Consider the following 7,172-nt stretch of genomic DNA (forward strand, 5'->3'; position numbering starts at 1 on the left):
ATTAAAGATAAAGAAAAATTATTAAAACAACAGGGGAAAAACAAGAAATAACATACAAGGGAACTCCCATAAGGTTAACAGCTGATTTCTCAGCAGAAACTCTACAAACCAGAAGGGAGTGGCATGATATACTTAAAGTGATGAAAGGGAAGAACGTACAACCAATATTACTATACCCGGCAAATATCTCATTCAGATTTGATGGAGAAATCAAAAGCTTTACAGACAAGCAAAAGCTAAGAGAATTCAGCACCACCAAACCAGCTCTACAACAAATGCTAAAGGAACTTCTCTAAGTGGGAAACACAAGAGAAGAAAAGGACGTACAAAAACAAACCCATAACAATTAAGAAAATGGTAATAGGAACATACATATCAATAATTACCTTAAACGTGAATGGATTAAATGCTCCAACCAAAAGACACAGGCTCGCTGAATGGATACAAAAACAAGACCCATATATATGCTGTCTACAAGAGACCCACTTCAGACCTAGGGAAACATTCAGACTGAAAGTGAGGGGATGGAAAAAGAGATTCCATGCAAATGGAAATCAAAAGAAAGCTAGAGTAGCAATACTCATATCAGATAAAATAGACTTTAAAGAATGTTACAAGAGACAAGTTAGGACACTACATAATGATCAAGTGATCAATCCAGGAAGAAGATATAACAATTATAAATGTACATGCACCCAACATAGGAGCACCTCAATACATAAGGCAACTGCTAACAGCTATAAAAGAGGAAATTGACAGTAACACAAGAATAGTGGGGGACTTTAACACCTCACTTACACCAATGGACAGATCATCCAGACAGGAAGTTAATAAGGAAACACAAGCTTTAAATGACACAATAGACCAGATAGATTTAACTGATATTTATAGGACATTCCATCCAAAAACAGCAGACTACACTTTCTTCTCAAGTGCACATGAAACATTCTCCAGGATTGGTCGCATCTTGCGTCGCAAATCAAGCCTTGGTAAATTTAAGAAAATTGAAATCATATCAAGCATCTTTTCCAACCACAATGCTATGAAATTAGAAATCAATTACAGGGGAAAAAACGTTAAAAACCCAAACACATGGAGGCTAAACAATACGTTACTAAATAACCAAGAGATCACTGAAGAAATCAAAGAGGAAATCAAAAAATACCTAGAGACAAATTACAACGAACACACGATGATCCAAAACCTATGGGATGCAGCAAAAGCAGTTCTAAGAGGGAAGTTTATAGCAATACAAGCCTACCTCAAGAAACAAGAAAAATCTCAAATAAACAATCTAACCTTACACCTAAAGGAACTAGAGAAAGAACAATCAAAACCCAGAGTTAGTAGAAGGAAAGAAATCATAAAGATCAGAGCATAAATAAATGAAATAGAAACAAAATAATAGCAAAGATCAGTAAAACTAAAAGCTGGTTCTTTGAGAAGATAAAATTGGTAAACCTTTAGCCAGACTCATCAAGAAAAAGAGGGAGAGGACAAATCAATAAAATTAGAAACGAAAAAGGAGAAGCTACAACAGACACCACAGAAATACAAAGCATCATAAGAGACTACTACAAGCAACTCTATGACAATAAAATGGACAACCTGGAAGAAATGGACAAATTCTTAGAAAAGTACAACCTTCCAAGACTGAACCAAGAAGAAACAGAATATATGAACAGACCAATCACAAGTAATGACATTGAAACTGTGATTAAAAATCTTCCAACAAACAAAAGTCCAGGACCAGATGGCTTCACAGGTGAATTCTATCAAACATTTAGAGAAGAGCTAACACCCATTCTTCTCAAACTCTTCCAAAAAATTGCAGAGGAGGGAACACTCCCAAACTCATTCTGTGAGGCCACCATCACCCTGTTACCAAAACCAGACAAAGATACTACAAAAAAAGAAAATTACACACCAATATCACTGATGAATATACATGCAAAAATCCTCAACAAAATACTAGCAAACAGAATCCAACAGCACATTAAAAGGATCATACACCATGATCAAGTGAGATTTATCCCAGGGATGCAAGGATTCTTCAATATACGCAAATCAATCAATGTGATACACCACATTAACAAATTAATGAATAAAAACCATATGATCATCTCAATAGATGCAGAAAAAGCTTTTGACAAAATTCCACACCCATTTATGATAAAAACTCTCCAGAAAGTGAGCATATAGGGGACCTACCTCAACATAATAAACGCCATATACAACAAACCCATAGCAAACATCATTCTCAATGGTCAAAAACTGAAAGCATTTCCTCTAAGATCAGGAGCAAGTAGTTGTGGCTCACAGGCTCTAGAGCGCAGGCTCAGTTGTTGTGGCGCACGGGCTTAGTTGCTCCACAGCATGTGGTATCTTCCGGGACCAGGGCTCGAACCCATGTCCCCTGCATTGGCAGGTGGATCCTTAACCACTGCGCCACCAGGGAAGCCCACAGGTATTGCCTCACAAGGGTAAAGGTGGAAGCTTTCACATGGACTGAAACTCAGCTTCAAGTTGTGTGCCCAGCAGCATGTGTGCAGAACACCCGGGGCTCCCACCCTCAGGAAAGTTTTGCTAAAACCCCAGCATATGGTTCCTGCTCGCCAGTTTTGGCCCAAGGCTTTCTGCTTATCAGTCCCAGCCTGTGTTTTCCTACTTGCCATCACACTGAGGATTAGATTTCTACACATGAATTTTGGAGGCACACATTCAGTCTACAGCACATATTCATTGCAACGTTATTCACAATAGCCAAGAGGTAGAAGCAGCCCAATGTCCATGGACAGAAGAAGGGATATGCAAAATGTGGTGTATATATATGCCTCCTTGCCTACATGTATACAATGGAACATTATTATTATTATTATTCAGCCTAAAAAGGAGAGGAAATCTTGTCACCTGCTACAACATGGATGAACCTTGAGGACATTATGCTAAGTGAAATGAGTCAGTCACAAAAAAGCAATTACTGTATGGCATCTAAAGTAGTCAAATTCATAGAAACATTAGAATGGTGGCTACCAGGTCCTGGGAGGAGAGGGAAAAGGTACAGAGTTTCAATTTTGCAAGATGAAAACTGGAGATCTGTAACAAGGCCTAACACCAGTGAACTGTACACTTACAAATGATTAAGATGGTAAATTTTACGTTATGTGTTTTTTATCACAATAAAAAAATAAACTATGTAGATTTTCAAAGGATGAACCACTCTTTGGATTCCTTATTGCTCTATCCTGCCTGCCTCCCTGCCTATTCCTTGGTATCCACTGCCTCTGCAGTGGCCCCTCGAATGCCAGCCTTGCATCTGGACCAGCAGCCCCTGAAGGGATACGTCTTTTGTGCATTTCCTGTGAAAGCATGTGAGCAATTTCAATAATCCACAGCTGATAAAACCATTTCAGAATCCCTGTTTCCACAGGTAGAAATAACTGTTCTTCCTCGAAGGCCTGAAAAAGAAGAGGCAACTCTCTGCACATCCATCTCTAAGGAAGATGACCAAAAACAGCCTTATGAAATCAGGCACCGCTTTGAAAGCCCCTGATGATCCCTCACCTTAACAAAGATGCCATAATTCTGAGCTATTTATTTTAGTTTGGACTGGAGATAAAATTATTCATCTTATGTAAGGTAAATGAACTTTCAGGAAATTCACTGTTTCCCTTTACATTTTAGTTCAGGCAGTTCTATTCTTCTACTACTAGATCTCAACGGATAGGAAACTTTTTAAAGATGTCAACAGAATTTGATTGAAAAGATTTTCATTAAAATCCAGACCTTAATTATTAGCAGAAGTGAAATAAAAGTATCTCATTGATGAAATACAATTTTTTAAAAAAAAGCCTGCTGTGGAAATTTTTTCTCATCTCCTAGCGCACTCTATTCTGTACTGCGAAGAACTTTTCCTTTCTTTAAGAAAATAGCAATTCTCCTTTATTCAACAGGGTATTGTTAAATCCCCAAGTTTCTCTCTCTCCTTTCTTTCTAACTTCCTTTGACTATTTCACATCCTTTTGGACACACCATTAGGATATTAAAAGAATGGAAATAAGGAAAGGTGAAAATTAAAGAGAATAGAGGAAAAGATCCATAAATTCATCATAAATTTTATATCATTGAAATAACAGCCCCCAAAGGAGTTCCTTACACATGATGGGATTATTCTAATATCAAAGAATGGGAGTGTTTTGTCCATGACTGAATGGCCTAAGAATAATTTCCATAAATGTCAAGTGTGCACTGGCAAACTGAGTGAGCCAGGTTGGACTGCTGGCTTAAAAGGAATTTCTAATACATTTTTAAGTTGTGCTAAATAGTTCTTGTGAACAGTTTTAAGGATTTTGTAGACCAGGTTATACTCATTTTTTCTTTTACTGACACTGGTGTTGAAAAAAAATACATCAAAGAAAGGAATATAAAAATTACTTAAGCCACAAGCAAGAGAGCAAATCCTTTAATTAAATCCTTTAATTAAAGTAGACTGTAGCCTAAGGTAGCTGAACTACACTGCTTTTCTCAAACAGAAAAAAAAAGGAAGTGTGGCCTTGCTATTTCTCATATTTTCTATAAGCAGAAAAGAACTAATTATGTCTTATTTCTAGTTACTATAAGCCTATCAAATTTTTATTACTTTAGGGGCATTATTAAGCAGTCATCAATAAAGTCTCAAATCTTAGATTCTTTCAATTACAAGCACACCTCTGATTTATGAATCATGTCTCAGTTACAGAAACTGATAATATGTATAAAATAAGTTAATAGAGCAGAAATAATGTCTAAATAAAAATTTTAATAGAATAGTATCCAAATCCAAGATATTCAAATGTTGCTACTTTAGAAGAATAAATGAATTTTCAAAAATCCCTGTTAAGTGTGGGTCATAGGGAGGCATTCATTTGTCAAAACTCTTCCAAAAGTGCAAACTGTGCATTTAAGCCCTGTCCATTTAGCTATATATGAATTATACCTTAACTTTAAAAGACTTAAAAAAGCATCCTTAGCCAGAAGGCCCAAATAGCTACAGTCACTTAATATATGAGAAAAATCCCAAAATAGAAAGGCTCAGGCTGTTTGCTATTGATTTGTACAGTCACTTTAAATCCTCTGTCTGCTTTTCCTTCAACCACTATTTGATCATCATGTGTGGAGAAGCAATTGAACCAACGCTTTCTGTTTTTCACACACCGTGTTCCCCAGCATTCATGATTTAGAGACTGCCAGGTAGATTTTGTAAGGTAAGTTCATATCAAGGGGATCACATGAAAGTATTAGGTTTTTTTTATGACTAAAAGGGCTTTTCTTTGTTCTCTTACCAGGGAAAAGGTTTGCTTTGGGCAAGCTCCCCATGGCAAACGTCTCTGAGGAATGAATTCTGAAGTGCATTGTTGAATGTGCATGCCCTCAAGACCTTCTAGTTAAAGCATTTAAAAGGATTGTGGGACATTGTTCTTCACCACGCTTTCTGTCTTTGACGGGTGATCTTAGCCAATCTAGGATTTTGATATACTTCCTAGGACACTTCAAAAAGTGTCTTCGTAAAAGTAACTTTGTAAAAGTTTCCACATTTACGAAGTCAAAAAAATATCCTTCATCAGTGCTAACAGCAAAATTAGTTCAAACCCAAAAGTTTTCAGGAAAGGGTTATTAAAACTTGATCCAACTTTTTACTCCTATATACCAATGCCGTTTACACAGCACTTTAACTACTGGCGAATTTACAAATAAAGTTTATCAATAAGGGCTTTTAAGTCATCAGGTGAAAAAAACCTCTTGTATCTGTAGTAGTAGTACTCAAAGCATGAGTAGAGAAAGTACAAAGAAGAAAACTAAGGTCTGGCATATGATCTCGCCTTGTTTCTTTGCTTTTCAGGCCACTTTTACAGGATCAGTTAGCTTATCTGTTAAACTGATGTATTGGAGTGAGACAGCTTTAAAGATCATCTAATCCTTTCCCTCCACTTTACAAGAGGGGAAATTGAGACATTTCTTGTGACTTGATTAAGGTCATTCATGAGGATCAAATAATAAATCTTTCACATGGTTACTTTTACATTTTCACTCAATTTAAGGTTAAACTTCAATTAAATATTCTGATGTCTAAAATACTGCCTTCTCAAATTAGGAAAAAAAAAAAATCTGTTTAGACTCTATGTAATGAATCGAAAGCACAGTCTATGTAACCAGATAGGCTCGGATTCAAATCCTAGCTCCAAATCATAGTCTCACAACTAACCAGCTATGTGACCTTACATGCACTTCTAAAGCTCCATTTCACTATCTATAAAGTCATGAAAAACAATTCCTAACCTAAAGACTACTGTGAGAGAGTAAATGAAATCCTGTGGATGAGGTGCCTAGTAGGTCCTGTAATAGGTAGCCAGTACTGTATTTTAAATTCCAGATGAGGAATGTGTATGTTTACCTTAAAATTATTTGGCTTTGACCCTGAGACTTATGACTAGAGTTACCAAAATATAATTCAATTGAGTAACCTAAATGTAATTATCACATCTGTAAAAATTATTTCTTGAGCTCCACTTGTGGCAGGTACATTGTGATGGTCCAGAAAGAACCTATCATTCTGTCCCTGTCCTGAAAAAGAAGTGAATACACATGAAATCAATATTGAGCCAAAAAAGCCTCAATGGGATCAAGTGCTCAGTTGTATTTAACAGTCGTAAGTGCTAAGAGAAAAGAGGAGAGTGAGATCTCAGTGGGGCTTAGAATAGACATCCAGGACTGGGTGGCAGAAATATGAATGGAGGTAGTAGTGAAGATGGGAGAGCAACTGGGAGGGAAGAGAAAATGGCCCCATCTGTAGGGCTCTAGGCACAATGGGAAGAAGGGCAGGTTCAAAACAGGGCAGAATATTCATACTCCAAATGCATCCGTGTAATTCCTCATTCACATAACACTCTATATTGTTACTCGGCTCAGCTTTGAAGCGACTGAATGTTGACCTTGTTTTTACCAAGGCAAGGAGGATGAGTACTGAAATCAAAATAGCCAGCGCTGGAATTAGCGCTGGAATTAGCACTCATAACCCTAAGCCATATTTCTCATTCCTTTAGCATTAGTCCTTAATCATATTCTTTAGACCACATTTCAAACTTAAAGTTCACCTTTTTAAAATAGAAATTGATTTTCTACTTCGACTTTCCCAG

The sequence above is a fragment of the Eubalaena glacialis genome, chromosome 16 (assembly GCF_028564815.1).
Source record: "Eubalaena glacialis isolate mEubGla1 chromosome 16, mEubGla1.1.hap2.+ XY, whole genome shotgun sequence".
In the NCBI taxonomy this organism is placed as follows: domain Eukaryota; kingdom Metazoa; phylum Chordata; class Mammalia; order Artiodactyla; family Balaenidae; genus Eubalaena; species Eubalaena glacialis.